The sequence below is a fragment of the Rhinatrema bivittatum genome, chromosome 1 (assembly GCF_901001135.1).
Source record: "Rhinatrema bivittatum chromosome 1, aRhiBiv1.1, whole genome shotgun sequence".
Lineage (NCBI taxonomy): Eukaryota > Metazoa > Chordata > Amphibia > Gymnophiona > Rhinatrematidae > Rhinatrema > Rhinatrema bivittatum.
Genome location: NC_042615.1, coordinates 79,393,823 through 79,409,741, shown reverse-complemented (window position 1 = coordinate 79,409,741; position 15,919 = coordinate 79,393,823). Strand labels below are relative to the sequence as shown.

The 15,919-nt window shown below is 43.0% G+C and overlaps 1 protein-coding gene across 2 annotated transcripts in view; it reads left to right on the top strand.

Annotated features, from left to right (window-relative positions):
• MARCH1 (membrane associated ring-CH-type finger 1) overlaps window positions 1–15,919 on the top strand; it is a 777,418-nt gene that overhangs the window by 58,307 nt on the left and 703,192 nt on the right. The gene's annotated exons all lie outside the window — the stretch shown is intronic.

Genomic DNA, 15,919 nt, shown 5'->3' with positions numbered 1-15,919 from the left:
GCAGCTTCACTTTATTGTCCTTTTTTACTTGTCTGAGGTTTGCAAGTGTGTCACAATTACGTATAGTTTGTATAACTGTATTTATTTTAAAGTAGTTTATTCAGTAACCTTGACCTGTCATCTTATGCCTAAGTATAACTAGAAATGTATATTTATTTCATTTTATGCCTTATTTTGTAAATTTGTGAAAGTATATTTAGCTCTGTTTTCAATGTTCTCTTACTGTACAAAAATATTTAAAGGCAATATATTAATGTTGCTTTTGTACTACAGTTTTTACGGCTGAATTTGCTTTGTTCTCTATCGTTTACAAATTACTTTAGTTGTGCATTACATATTTATTTTTTTGATTTACTGCATAATCACCACATTTAGGACATATGGCCACTCTATAAAACTGTATTATGATATGAAGAAAGCTTTTGTTTTTCTGTATTTCTTTTCATTAAAATCTCAGTGTATTGTGCAGTAGAATCTAATTAAGTATGAAAGGAAAAATAATTATGCAATGTAGTTTAATGGAATCCCCAGAGACTACACATATGCTTCCACGAATATTATAATATAGAGGAAAGTAGGATACTGTTTGGGGTGTAAAAAGAAGAGTGATATAAGAATCCAAATGATAACTTCTATAATGAATGAATGAATTGTATTTATTTATAAAAAATCTTATATTTTGCCAGTCCAAGACTATTCAGGGAAGACTACAATGAAAACAAGCAAAATTAGACATGAAACACCATAGCATATGGCACATATATAAAATAAATACTACCAGACAGTCACAGTAATACAAACAATTCATTGAAGTAAAATATAATATAAAAAAACAGGTCTTGGAAACCTACACAGGTGGACAATCCATCATCCCATGTCCCCATTCATAAATGGGCCACCAGACTTAGGCCTGGATTTATCAAAATGCACTAGATATTGCATGTGATAGGAAAAGGGTTATGTTAATTTATCACAATTTGCACTAATACCTATGCAAAGTGCTATCTTAGCACAAATAGTGATAACTTTTTTGCATTGTGCCAGAATTGATGTATCTTCTACATGAGAGAGAGAGAGAGAGAGAGAGAGAGAGATGGACTCTCTACCTGGGTAACATCAAGCAAGGTTGAGAGAACATTGCACAAATCTCATCTTTGGGTGAGTTTCCTCACTCCGAAGGTATCAAATCTTCACACGAGAGCACTGCTCTGTTCGTACGTCTCACTTTGCATCGCACCAAACGTTATGGTGCTTTCGCATGTGTTAATGGCATTTCGCATGAGTTAAAGGCTTTTTTTGCATGTGAAAACGCCTTAACGCATGCGAAAACACCATATAGCACTTTGATAAATAACCCTCTTAGTTTTCAATGCCATATGTTAACATAAAACATGAGACTTCACCATCTTTCTAAAAGACAATTAATCGGACTCTTCTCTGAAGAAGAGAGAATTAGGATTCCAATGAACCCAAATCTCTTGATTGATCATTTGGAAACATACGAGTACATTTTCAAAGCTTGCGTGTGGAGAATGAGCATATACTGTATATGCATAAGTATGTGCATAGTTTTTGCTTCATGCACACATTTAGCTGCACAAAAAAGGGGCAGTCTAGAGGCATTCTGGGGTGGGGCCAAGAGGTACATGTGGAAGTTGCAATTTTATAAGTGATTTCCACAAATACATTAGGCCAACTTATTTGTGCAATTAAATGTCTGCTAATTAACTACTGCATTTGATATCAGACTCATCTGTTTACATTTCCATCCTTTAGCCATTAGGATCCTCTTTGTTTATGCCATGCTCTTCTGAATACTATTAGCCTTTTTATCTTTCCTACCTCATCTTTGAGGGTATTCCATGAATGTACCACCCTTTCTGTAAAGAAATATTTCCTATTTTTAGTCCCGAGTCTATCCCCTTGGAGAATCATATTATATCTCCTAGTTCTACAGATTTCTTTCCATTAGAAAAGATTTGATTCTTTAATGTGCATCATTAATATAATTCAGGTATTTAAACGTTTCCCTGTCCCTCCTCTCCTCAAGGATATACATATTTAGGTCCTTCAGTCCCATCTCATAAGTGCAGACCCCACACCTTTGATTGCCTTTCTCTGAACTGCTTCTATCATATCTCTATCAGTTTTGAGATACGGTCTCCAGAATTGAGCACAGTACTGCAGATAAGGCATCACCAAGGACATGTATAGGGGCTTTATCACCTCCTTTTTCCTGCTGGATTCATGGGTTTCATGAACACTTGGCCTGAGGTGGAGGTTGATACTACCTGAGGGGTGGAGCCCAACAGGTCCTCACCATCGGGATGCGAGGTCAGCTGCAGCAGGGGACACGACTGTAGTTCAGTAGAGTGAGAACGTCCTGTGTCACTGCCATGTGACTGCATGTACCTGCCCCGAGGAATGGGGCAAAGAGGTACAATTCAAAGGAGGCAGGACAGGAGCTACAAGTGCCAGAGCAGGAACCTCCAAGACAGAGGAGCCCTAGGCAAGCCCTGAGGAGCGGGGAGTGTGGAGACAAGCTCTTCTGGAGGAGTGATGCAGAGACTGTCCCGAGGGGTGGGACAGCGTGACAACAGAGTCTCGTGTATGATGACCTTGGGGCTGCCCCGAGGCCTACGTGAGGAGCGGAGAAGCAAAGAGTCAAGTCTCTGATGTGACGGAGGTTACCCCAAGGAGCGGGGAAGCGTAAAGTCTCTGATGTAGTGACATAGGCTGCCTGGAGGAGCGGGGAAGTGTAGAGTAAAGCCACTGGTGTAAAGGCGTTGAGACTGCCCCGAGAAGTGTAGAATCAAGTCTCAGATAAGGTGACGTAGAGGCTGCCCCGTGGAACGGGGAAGCGTAGAGTCCAAGTCTCCGAGGAGCGGGGAAGCGTAGAGATGGGATCTCAGATAGGCAGTGCTAGAGGCAACCCCGAGGATCAGAGAAGTGAGCAAGCAGAACTCTGGTGAGGAGTGCAGGAGCTACTCCGAGGAGCGGGGAAGCCTGGAGACCAAGTCTCCCAAAGGAAGCACAAGCAGGCCCCCGAGGAGTGGGTACCTGAGTCAGAGTCCAGATCAGCAGGTGGAGATCCAAGGCAGGAACCAAGGATCCGGAGAAGCAGGAACAAGCACCAGTGAGGCGAAGGAACTCATTCCCAAGTCGGTTAGCGTAGGCCAAGGGAGGTGCTTATAAATCCCAAGCTTGTGATGTCATCAGTCGGGGATGCCCCTGAGGTTCCCGCCACTGTGCCTTTAAAGTGGGACCCGGTGGCGTGCGAGCACCTAGGAAGCCCAGAGTCGGTGTGTAGGTCAGCAGCGTCCCAGCTGCCACAAGGAGTATCGAGAGCCAGGAAGTACACAGCGATAGCGGCTAGCCACAGCCGCAAGTTCACCCAGAGAGGAGAGCGATGCAATAGATGATGTGTGTTGGGTCGGCCGCCTTCGGCCGACGGTCATAACACCAGCATCCTTCTAGCTTTAGCCAGTGCCTTGTTCATTGCTTTGCCACCTTCAGATCATCAAACACTATCACCCTGAGGTCTCTTTCCTGATCTACATATATCAATCATTCATCACCCAGCACATAGAGCTCCTTTGGAGTTTTGTACCCCAGATGTGTGACTTTGCACTTCTTGGAATTGAATACCAGCTGCCAAACATTTGACCACTCCACAAGCTTTCTTAGATCCCTTTTCATTCTCTCCTTCAGGTGTGTCCACTCTGTGTCAGATCTTAGTGTCTTTCTCAAAAAGACAAACTTTTCCTTCTAACTCTTCCATTATGTCTCTCACAAAGATATTGAACAGAACCAGCCTCAGAACCAATCATTGAAGCACTCTATCACATTTCTCTCCTCAGAGTTGGTTCCATTTACCACCACTCAGTGTCATCTGTCACTCAATATGTAATCCATTCCACTACCCTGGAACCATCTCCCATGCTTTGCATTTTGTTCTTGAGCCTCTTATGTGGGGCAGTGTCAAAAGCTTTCCTTAAATCCAGATAAATTGCATCAAGTGCTCATACTTTAATTCCCTAGTTAATCAATCAAGGAAATCAATCAGATTAATTTCACATGAACTTCTTCTGGTAAAACTATGTTGCCTTTTATCCTGCATTCCATTAGATTGTAGATAGTTTACTACCCTTTCCTTCAATAGCATCTCCATTAATTTTCCTACCACTGAGTTAAGACTAACCAGCTTGTAGTTTCCAGCCTCTTCTCTGATCCCAATTTTGTGAAGCAGGTTGAACAGCACTCTTCTTCATTCTTATTTATTTATTTATTTATTTATTTATTTAATAACTTTTATATACCGACGAACGTTGGGAACATCTCTTCGGTTTACACAGAACAGAACTTAGCAACAGGCTTTACAATTATTGCATAATTATATAAGGAACATTAAAAAACATATAAATAACAGAGTAGATTATACAAGATTATACAAATAGCAGATTAGATTATACAAGTAGAAATTATATACACAATATGTTGTCCTGATAAAATACACTTTAGAGAGGGGGGGTAGATAGGAGGTGGAAAGTAAGTGGGGGGGAGAGGGAAGGAGAGAGGTTAGGAATTGGAGAGGGGGGGTGAGAGAGATTGGTCTTCAGGGGGGTGAGGGATTGTGTGAAAGATAGATGTAAGAGTGTTTGAAGAACCAGGTCTTCAGGTTTGGCCTGAATATTTTTGGGCAAGTTTCTTGGCGGAGGGAGGTGGGTAGCTTATTCCAAAGGCACCACATCCATTTCCAGGGATCTATCAAATTTCAGTGGACCCATCAGCATCTATCTGAGCCCCTTTAGTATCCTAGGGGGTATCTCATCAGGGCCCACTTTAGTTTTGCTAATTCCACTCAAACACCCTTTTCTGTAAATGGGATTTTATCTACTTCAGTCCCATCCATACACCTTCCAATCAGCAATGGTCCTCCTCCAGGGTCTCCTCCAGAGGATCTACCTCTAGAATGAAGGGCTGAAATGGGTCTGGGTAATGCAGACAAGGCTCCTGGACAAAGACAGTCTTGATCTCCTGGAAGGCCTTGAGGGCCTCTGGTGTCCAATTCTGGGTATCAGCACCCTTGTGAGTAAGGATGACAAGAGGTGCCGCTAAAATAGAATACCCGGGAATAAACTGGCTATAATAATTGGCAAAACCAGGGATCCTTTGTATAGCTCAGAGCCCAACCATATGGGGCTACTCTAAGATGGCTGTCACAGGAAACGATATACCCCAAGAATTGGAGCTCCTCTTGTTCTAAAAAACATTTCTCAAGTTTGGCATACAGATTATTTTCTTGGAGATGCTGCTGGACCATCTTGATGTGTCTGCGATGAGAGGTCATTGTTTGGGAAACAATCACGATATCATACAGATATATGACCACACATGTGTAGAGAAGGATGTGGAAAATCTCATTGACCATATTTTGAAAGACACTATACATAGTGCCCATCACATGTGTTGAAAGCGGTCTTCCACTCATCCACAGCTTGGATGCAAAAAAGATTGTAGGCACCTCAGAGATCCAATGTCATGAATATTCTGCCCCCTGTAGCAATCAAAGAGTTTGGTAATCAATGGCAGAGGGTCCCAATTCTTGTTAGTAATAGTGTTTAAGCCATGGTACTATATACATGGTCTAAGGGATCAATCTTTCTTGGCCACAAAGAAGAATTCGGCATCTGCCGGTGAGGACAATGGTCAAATAAACCCTCTGCAAGGTTCTCCTTGATAAATTCTGACATGGTTTTTGTCTCAGGTAGAGAGAATGGGTAAACCCACCCTCAGGGAGGAGAGGTCCCAAGGATCAATTCAATGCTACAATCATACAGGTGATAGGATGGCAAATTTCCACATTTTTCTTTGAAAAGACATCCTGAAAGTGTGCATACTGGGGCGGAAGCTCAGTAGCGCCAAAGTGACTATCATGGAACTGGGGTGCTCCAGGGAGGACAGACAGGAGTCAAAGCAAGCAGGTCCCCAACGGAATAGTTGCAGTATAGACCAGTAAAACTGGGGCTAGTGCTGTCAAATCCAAGGCAGGCCTAAAATCACTGGATTAACCACCCAGGGAATTATGTGAATGTTGATACTTTCCGTGTGCAGAAGACCGGTGCTACGTTTGAGTGGTACGGTGGTCTGGGTGAGGGAACCTGGGAGTGGATCCCTGTACACAGAAGAAATCATGAGGGGCTAGGGCAGAGATACAGTATGTATCTGCAGCTGTTATTATTATTATTATTATTATTATTATTAAATTTTTATATACCGAAGTTTCATGAGAACATATCACATCAGTTTACATTAGTTAACAAATATTCATTTAAAAATATTTGCATTTACAAAATTAAATGAAGAGAATACAAAGTTTCATAATAAACTCATAAAAACAAAATAAATAATTAAACATTAAATTTAAACAGTTAAGAAGCAGAACAGTAATAGCAGAGATAAATTAACTAAATATTTATATTAAAGCTGGTATATAATCCTTAGGTTAAAACTCTTGGAAGGCTTGTTTGAATAGCCATGTTTTAATACCATTTTTAAAAATTTTAATGTCAGTTTCCATCCTTAATTCCTGTGGTAGAGAGTTCCACAGCTGGGGCCCGGCAATGGAAATAGCTCTTTCTCTCACATTATTTAAATGAGCAATTTTAGGAGAAGATATGGGTAACATCCCTGTACCTAGAGGATGAATTTCCTTTGGGATAAGGAGTCAATGAAGACCTGTGTGGAAAAAGAGGTCAGGCCAATCTCAGTCGTGACAGGTACCAGAAGTTGGGGAGTGGAAACAGTGAGACCTAGGATTGCCTCCCCAGTTGAGCCTAGGCGTTTAAGATTCCCGATCTCTCTGGCCATTGGGCAATGAGGTGACCTCTGGCCGTCCAGTAAAGGCAGAGGCCCTGTTGCCTCTGATGGAGCCTCTCCTCTTGGGCAAGTTTGAAGAGCACATTCAACTGGGCTGCTGCTGCAGCTACTGGAGTCCAGCAGCAGAATAGGAGCAGGTGTAGGCGGGTGTTGGAAGCAAAGATCCAGGATGGAGGGTTTATGTGCTGACGATTCTCCCAAGCCCTCTCCTGCAGACAATGGTCAGTGGGCAATGGACAATGGGCAATGGGCAATGAGAGCCTCTAAGGAGCCTTCAAGGAGGCTCTTACAGGAAGGTCCAGTAAGATGGGATCTCCTCACTCCCAGAGGGAGCCCATGCTAGAGCTGGACCATCCAACAAGGAGAGGATGTAGGTTGTCTTACTTGGTTGTCGGGAAGAAAGAAACCTGGAGCTGTAAATTCATCCTACATTGATTAAAGATTCGCCGACATCATTTAGGATCCCCAGAGTAGCATGGGAGTGCTGGGAGCTGAGGAGATGAGGAGCCAGCCAGTTAACTAGTGAAGGAGGTGTCAGCACAGGCACAGGCAGAGATGGTGTGGACGTTGAGGTCAGTGCATCCAGTTGGATTGAGAGATGGTCCATGGCTGTGGAGAATTGCCCTAAGATACCTTGTTGCTCTTGAAGCCTGAGCGCCAAGCCAAGAATTGCTAGGCTTCATGCCAAGCCTAGAATTGCTAGGCTAGAATTCCATGGCCTCAGCAAACTGTTATGATTGTGGAACCTTGGACTGGGGTGAGGTTAGCTCAACCCATGGGAAGGGGCTCCACAGGTTCTCACCACCAGCAGGTGGACCCTGGCAAAACAGAGACCTATGTGAGGCTTTCCCTATACCAGCCCTTGTTCCTCTAGGGTTGAGTCTTTAGGAGCCAGGGCCAGCAGGCCTTAAGTGTAGGTCTCTGAGATAGGCAAAATAGCAGAGTCTAGGGCCAGGCTAGGGTCAGAGGCAGTCAGCTATCAGGTGAAATTATGATCTAAGCAGGGGCTGTTGGCAGGCAGCCATCAGGTGAAATGAAGGTTGAAACAGGGATCGGTATAGGGTGTCTGTCCGAGAAGATAGGAGGGCTGGTAGGCAGATCAAGATCAGAAAGTGCAGAGAAGGCAGAGAAGGCAGGACCAGGCTGGCAGACGAGGCAAGAACAGGCTGGGCAGATGAGACAGGGACAGGCTGGGCAGACAAGGCAGGAACAGGCTGGCAACATGCACTACAATATAGGTGGACTTGTTGCTGAGGCATCAGGAGAACCGTAAATAGGAGAAGGCTAATGTCATCTATGGGTGCCACGGGGGTTTTTTTTAAACATTTTTTAAACATTTATTTATTGAGTTTTTAATAATAATAATCAAAGAAAACATAGGTATCGGGTTATAATCAATACACAAGTCAAACAGAGCATTATAAAAGCCTGGAAGGCCAGTCCTGTTATGGTATCTGCACAGAAATTCTCCTTCCATATAAACCTCCATCTCCCCTCCCTCCCCTTCCCCCTAACTCCACCCCTCCCCCCCCCCCCCCCCCCCCCCCCCGCCGCCTGCGCTGATCCTGGAGATCTATGTCCGTGAGTTGGGCTGTCCATCTTTTTACAGTAATGACAAGGCGTGCATGGTACCAGTCCTAGCGGGAATTGCAATTGGCCTGATCCATGGGCTACAAGTCCCAATCTTAATTCAAGAGGTCCAAAATTTTGCTTCTAGCCCGCTCAGGGAGAGATAGTAAATATGGATTCCAAATGTCCAGAAACCCCTCATACCTCTTTACAGAAGCTGAGGTTTTTGCCGATAGCTGCTCAAAGATAGCCAGTTTTTGGAGTTGTAAGCGTCATTGTAAGAAAGACGGAGTTTCTTTGCTAAGCCACTGTTTTAAGATTACATGAATTGCCAATAGAAAAGCTTTACACAGGAAGCTGCACTGTGCCTGTGATTGAAGCTTTGGCACCGTGTCCCTGAGAAGATGTAGTAAACATAGCTTCAGATCCAGGGGCAGGTCCTGTACGAGTAGGCGTCCAAGATAGTCCAAGATCTTAGTCCAAAATCGCCGAATAGCTTCACAGTCCCAGAAATTGTGAATCAATGTGGCAGTCTCTGCTCCACATTTCAGACAGGACGCTGAAGTGCTCAGTCGCCATTTGTAGGCCATGGATGGGGGAACATATACACGATGCAGGAGTTTATATTGAGTTTCTCTCAATCGTATGTTCTCTATGCAGCTTGCGATGCCTTTGAAGCCCTTAGCTAGCTGGATTCTAGAAATCTGACACCCCAAATCTTGAGTCCACTTGTCTGCTAGATGCTTTATCCGGTCCTTAGTGTCCAAATTCGTCAGCCGTTGGGGTGAGAGAAATTGGGTCAGTTTGTCCATGGTAGGAGCAGTTGGGATGATTCTCACCCGTGTGTGAATAAAATGACGTATTTGAAGATATGCAAAAAAATTTCCATGTGGTAATCCATATTTGGTTTGTAACTCTGTGAAAGAGACTAGATGACCCCCCAGTGGGGTCGAGCAATTGGTGGTCGTGCGTGAGATGTGCCATTTTCCACTGCATAAATACTGAGCATTCCCAGCTAGGAGAGAAGTTTGGAAGTCCTGCTATGGTGGCAAATGTTAATGTCCTCCACGAGATGTGCAATTGTGAACAGAGTCTCTTCCAAGCTGTGCAGCAAGCCACGATGTAGGGGAAATCCTGAATTTGTGGGGTAGCTCTGATCTCGCAATGCCCTATGCAGCTCAGCAATCTGAGGCTTTCGAATCCAGAGGGGTAACATGCATAACATAAAGCCATTTTGGTAATTCAATCATCTTAAATAATTGTATCCTCCCGGATATAGATAGGGGTAAGTTTGCCCAGTCGTTCAGTTTCTGTTTCATCTTACTGAGTAACTCGAGCAGGCGTAACTTGTACAATAAAGGTGGGGAGGGGGGGGGGGGTTTATATAGGGCCGGGGGGGGGGGGGGGGTTAGGTAGGGGAAGGGAGGGGAAGGTGGGGGGAGGCCGAAGGAAAGTTCCCTCCAAGGCCGCTCCGAAATCGGAGCGGCCTCAGAGGAAACAGAGGCAGGTTGCGCGGCTCGGCGCGTGCAGGCTGCCAATTTTCGGCAGCCTTGCACGCACAGACCCTGGATTTTAATGGATACGCGTGGCTACGTGCGCATCTATTGAAATCCCGCATACTCTTGTTCGCGTGTGCGCACATTTATAACATCTATCCCATTAAATCTTGGATGAGGTCCTGGATTTGACCTGGCCCAGCCAGAAATAATAGGCCCCGGGTATGTAGAGTAATAGTTTGAGCTAATGTCATAAAAAAACTGTGCTGATAGGAATTTGGTGCATAAACAGACGATACAAAATTGTTCAGAGTAGTTAAATCACAAGCAGATTGTGATAAATTGCAGGAAGACCTTGTAAGACTGGAAAATTGGGCATCAAAATGGCAGATGAAATTTAATGTGAATAAGTGCAAGGTGATGCATATAGGGAAAAATAACCCATGCTATAGTTACACAATGTTAGGTTCTATATTAGGTGCTACAACTCAAGAAAGAGATCTAGGCGTCATAGTGGATAACACATTGAAATCGTCGGTTCAGTGTCCTGCGGCAGTCAAAAAAGCAAACAGAATGTTGGGAATTATTAGAAAGGGAATGGTGAATAAAACGTAAAATGTCATAATGCCTCTGTATCGCTCCATGGTGAGACCGCACCTTGAATACTGTGTACAATTCTGGTCGCCGCATCTCAAAAAAGATATAATTGCGATGGAGAAGGTACAGAGAAGGGCTACCAAAATGATAAGGGGAATGGAACAGCTCCTCTATGAGGAAAGACTAAAGAGGTTAGGACGTTTCAGCTTGGAGAAGAGATGGCTGAGGGGGGATATGATAGAGGTGTTTAAAATCATGAGAGGTCTAGAATGAGTAGATGTGAATCGGTTATTTACTCTTTCGGATAATAGAAAGACTAGGGGGCACTCCATGAAGTTAGCATGTGGCACATTTAAAACTAATCGGAGAAAGTTCTTTTTTACTCAATGCACAATTAAACTCTGGAATTTGTTGCCAGAGGATGTGGTTAGTGCAGTTAGTATAGCTGTGTTTAAAAAAGGATTGGATAAGTTCTTGGAGGAGAAGTCCATTACCTGCTATTAATTAAGTTGACTTAGAAAATAGCCACTGCTATTACTAGCAACAGTAACATGGAATAGACTTAGTTTTTGGGTACTTGCCAGGTTCTTATGGCCTGGAGTGGCCACTGTTGGAAACAGGATGCTGGGCTTGATGGACCCTTGGTCTGACCCAGTATGGCTTGTTCTTATGTTCTTATGTTCTTATGTTCTTAAACACTACACAATGTAACTTCCACACCAAATAACTTCCCCACGACCAAGATATAGCACCCCTCATCATCAGAAATATTCTGGGCCCCTTCAAAAACAGTATTTTTGCTGAGCAATATAGCTACTCCTGCTTTTCTGTGTAATGCCGGGAAATAAAACACTTTCGCTACCTAGTCTCTGGCCAGTTTTTGGCTGTCTGCCACTGTTAAATGCATCTCCTGTAAAAATGCTATTTTTGTTTTATGCCTTCTTGGCGATTGGAGCACTTTTGTCCTCTTTACTGGTGAGCTAAGTTCGGCCACCTTCCAGGAAATGCAACACAAAGTTTCAGCCATACTCAGTCTTAGAAACAACCAATGCCCAAGATCTAGCTTCTACCATCATTAACTCAGAGGCATACCCCTCCCAGCCTAGGGGGTGCTTCTTTTCTGCACAGTTTTGTGTCCCTATATTGTGGCCTGTGAGCTAAGGACATAATGATATATCTACCAGTTACAGTGTGATGTCTCGCAACAGATGTCTCAGTGCTTCCCCAGCTCCCCCCCCCCTCACCCCTATTTCCCCAATATATTTCCTGTAATCCACTTGTATCCTCCATAAAAAGGAGGTAAGAGACCACCTGCTTAACCCCACCGGCTCCCCCGCCTAACAGTTGTATATCGCTGGCTGTAACCAAATACATTTTAACAGAATAATATCCATATTAAACAATGGAGCATCTAACAAACATACAGTTGTATGATAGATAGAAAAGAGAGCTAAAAAAAACCCCTAAAAGTTCTCCAATTCATCTTGAGTCCACCTTCTCATGTATAAACTATTTCACTGCTTCAACCGAATCAAACTTTGCCAAGTCCCATTATATTCCATACGCAGTCGGACGGGAAATTGAAGTGTGAATTTCAATTTCCTATTGAAGAGATCCGCACAAATTGGAGAGAATTCCCTGCGTTTGGCTGACACCACAGTTGAATAATCTTGAAAAATCATTATTTTGCTGCCTTCATAAGCCAAATGGGTACTCCGGCGATAGGCTTGCATTATGGCTGTTTTATGGGCTTGGTGGCCTCCAGTTTTCGGGTCCCTAATCTGTGTGCTCTTTCGACAGTCCCGCTGCCTGCCCGCCTAGCTCCTTCAGCAACCAGGTTTCTAAGAGTTTTGCTAGTTCTCTGTCCGGTACTGCTTCGGGGATCCCTACTAACCTTAAATTGTTCCTCCTGGATCTATTTTCAAGATCCTCAACTTTTTCTTCCAGGGTAGCTACCTTTTTTATTAGCGTTTCTTGTTTCTGCAACATATGCTGCACCTCTGTTTCCACGTCTGCAAGCCTTTGCTGCGTGTCAGCAACCTGATTTTTAATCTCCTGCAGCGTTTCATTCTCCACAGTGATTTTGTTGGCAAAGTTGGTGAAACGTGGTTCCAGTGCCCTCACTACCGCCAGTGTGACTTCCCCGACTAAATCGGGCTTGTCTGTCGGTGCACCAGGACTCGGAGGTCCAGCGGCCATCTTGGCATCCGGGTGCCGACCCGCTGTTTTTTCTTTGCGTTGCGGCTTAGCCGCCATCTCAGGGTTGCCTCTAGTGAAAAAGAAATCTAGGGAGGTTTGGAGTGACTCTGAGTCGGTTGGGGCCACCACGGTTTATGATTTGTGCCCGGGAAACACAGCGAGTCGGCAGGGGAGCTGGGAGCACAGTAAGCCTGCTGCCTACCTGCTCATTAGGTCACGTGGTCCTTGTGCCACAGGGGTTTTACTGCCATGGGCCATTTAACACTGTTATAACATGTTTCTCTGACAGTAAATATTTGTTTTTGTTACACTGGATTTTTGTGAAATATGTAAATATTATGCTCAGTATTAACTCATTTATTACTCTTAATAGCAAACCAGCATTACACCTATGATTTATGAGCTTAATATCATGTAACTAACTCATCTTGATAAATACTGTATTCCAAAAAGATTGTCAGAAGACATGACGCCATGGTGACGTCTTACTATGAGAGGAGCTAAGGTGCGGCATTCTGGTGAGTAGCACAGCTCATGGGGATTTTCCGTGAGCTGCGAAATGCAACAGCTTTGAAAGTTATCTTCATAGCATTTTGTCATATTTCAGCTAGGATCCTTGTCTCCTCATAATGGTTAATAAGGTCAGATAAATAGATTGTAATATGAATGGGATTCTGGGCTTTATATTCAGATATTGAGAGAATAAAAAGACAAGGCTGAAAAAGAGGTCCCAAAAGTTGGTTGTTTTTATATTTGAAGAGTGTAGTGTCAGGTTGTAACTGATAATAGAAAGAATAGTAATAACAAAGAGGTCCATATTCAGCCAGTGTATAGCTCGGTGAGTTAGATGGATACACTTATTCAATAGTACAGCAGCAGAGCTGAATATACCCAGCTATCTTAAAGTTAGCCAGATACGTTTATCCAGCTACTTTTGTGGACAGCACTGTGGCCCAACTTGAATTAGCCAGATAACTTACTGGCAAACTCGACACCTCCAGGCCATTCCCTGCTCCTAACTTATATGGTTAAACATGTACCAGGTTATTCATCAAAATGCATTTTGGCGATAATACCATAACACATGCGATAATAATGCTAGCACATGGTGCAAATGCAAATTTTTGGAAGGGATGAGATCAGGATCTATGAAAATGAGGGGTGCTATTGCACAGTTTTAATGCTGGAAATAACTACATCTTTTTTCCTAGTGTTAAACTGTGCAATATGCCTGAAATAGCCATATGCAATTCATTTTAGAATTTTATTTTGGCCATGAGTGAGAGAGAGAGAGAGGAGAGCAGAGCCTCTGGGGAGGCCCACAGCGTGTGCAACTATTATATCTTTATAGGAGGGCCATCTAATAGCGCGAGGTGAAGTGTTGGTGCTGCTTTAGGGCTTAGGGACCAGTTTCTCATGTAGAGTGAGATGTACGAACAGCACAGTACACTTCAGTGAGGATTTGACATCATTTGGAGTGAGGAAAGTCTCACAAAGATGACATTTTGTACTATGTTATCTCGCCCTAGTTTGATGGTACCCTGTTATAGAGTCCATCAAGATAGGGTGAGAGAACTTAGTAGGATTCTAAGCCTTGTGGCTCAGGTGGCAAATGCTGTGCACTTTCATGCAGGGATTGTAAGACCCTAGTTCCATCTTTGAGTTGGGTCTTACAATCACTGGGTCAGCTGAGGAGAGAGTCATGGTCATTGATTAAGGGTAGCACCTGGTGACTAGATTCAGGACTGATGATTTCAGGAGTCTGGAAGAATTCGTGGTGCATGGTCCCTGTCCCAGGATCATAACTGTAATGAACAGACCATATAAGATGGGGGTGGGAGGAGGAGAGGTTATAAAATGATAATTGCAAATGAAGGCTTATGATATCAGATACCAGCCATGGTTCCTACTAAGCCAGAGACACAAAGGAGCAGTAAAAAACTGCCAGATCAAATCCCCTCCTACTCCAAATAGAACAAGAAAAAACTTAGACAATTTTTAAGGGAGACTAAACCAAAACCTCTCAGACCTTTGAAACCAATATCAGAGTTTTAAATCTAGCTTAATGTAGATTCTTCATAATGGGAAAATATGGTGTTGTCATCAACAGTCATCTAATCATCATGCTGTAGTTTTTTTGCATGAGTTGAAACTGGAATATATACTTTTTTGGGTACCCATTATGTCAGACATTCCAATAAGCAATCCCTTAAGCGATCATGGCATAGATTACAGTTGCCAAAGCTGAGTTTTCATCATTGTGTCATATTGATAGACTCAACTTTTACAGATTCCATAGAGCAGAATCTAATCTGACTTGCATACCATCTGGATTCATAACATTTCTGTCTTTTCTGAGTTTAAGCATAGATTTTTAAGCCTAGCCCAGTTCTCAATAGCAGTTAAACAGGCTGATAACATTCTCAAAGCATCTTCAAAATCAGAGCCTAAAAGCAAATGAATCTGAACATCCCCTGCAACATAATTAAAAGCTTTAAATAAATATTAATCAAGATTGGTGAGAGGATTAATCCATGCAGTACACTATATAAAAGTGACCATAAATTGATTACGGGTATGTAAGGCTTGTTCATGCTTGTAAATGGTTTGTTAAAATACAGAATGCATGTTACATCATTTTCAATCCCAATCAACTTTGATATTTTAGGATGCAAAGAAAATGGAGAGCTAGGGGAGAGCTAATGTAATTTCTCTCTTTACACATTTATGTATTAATTTGTAGACTTAGGCTTGATGTCAATTTTCTTTTTATGTTTTTCCATGATGCCAGTGTCTCTTAGTGTTCGTTTGTATTCCCCTCCCCCCCCCCCCCCCCGCCAGTTGTGGATTATTAAGATGGTAGTGTGTTTTTTTCCCCTTCTTTACTGAGGGTATTATATAGCGTTTATTCTGCACCATCAGTACATTTTATTTCTCATTCATTTGTTTTAATGTAGTTAATTTGAAACTGTAATAAAAATAAAGTTAAATAAATTCATTACTGCAACTTGTTTCTCACAGGACTCCCACTGAACTATCTGTTGCTACAACAGCCAATTCAGAATTCAGCTGTGCAACATCTTTCTCCAATGTCATTACAACCAATATAACTCCTTTATTCAAATTACTACATTGGTTCTCCATCTGATGGGGTGAGGGTTGGAAGGGGACCTTCTCTT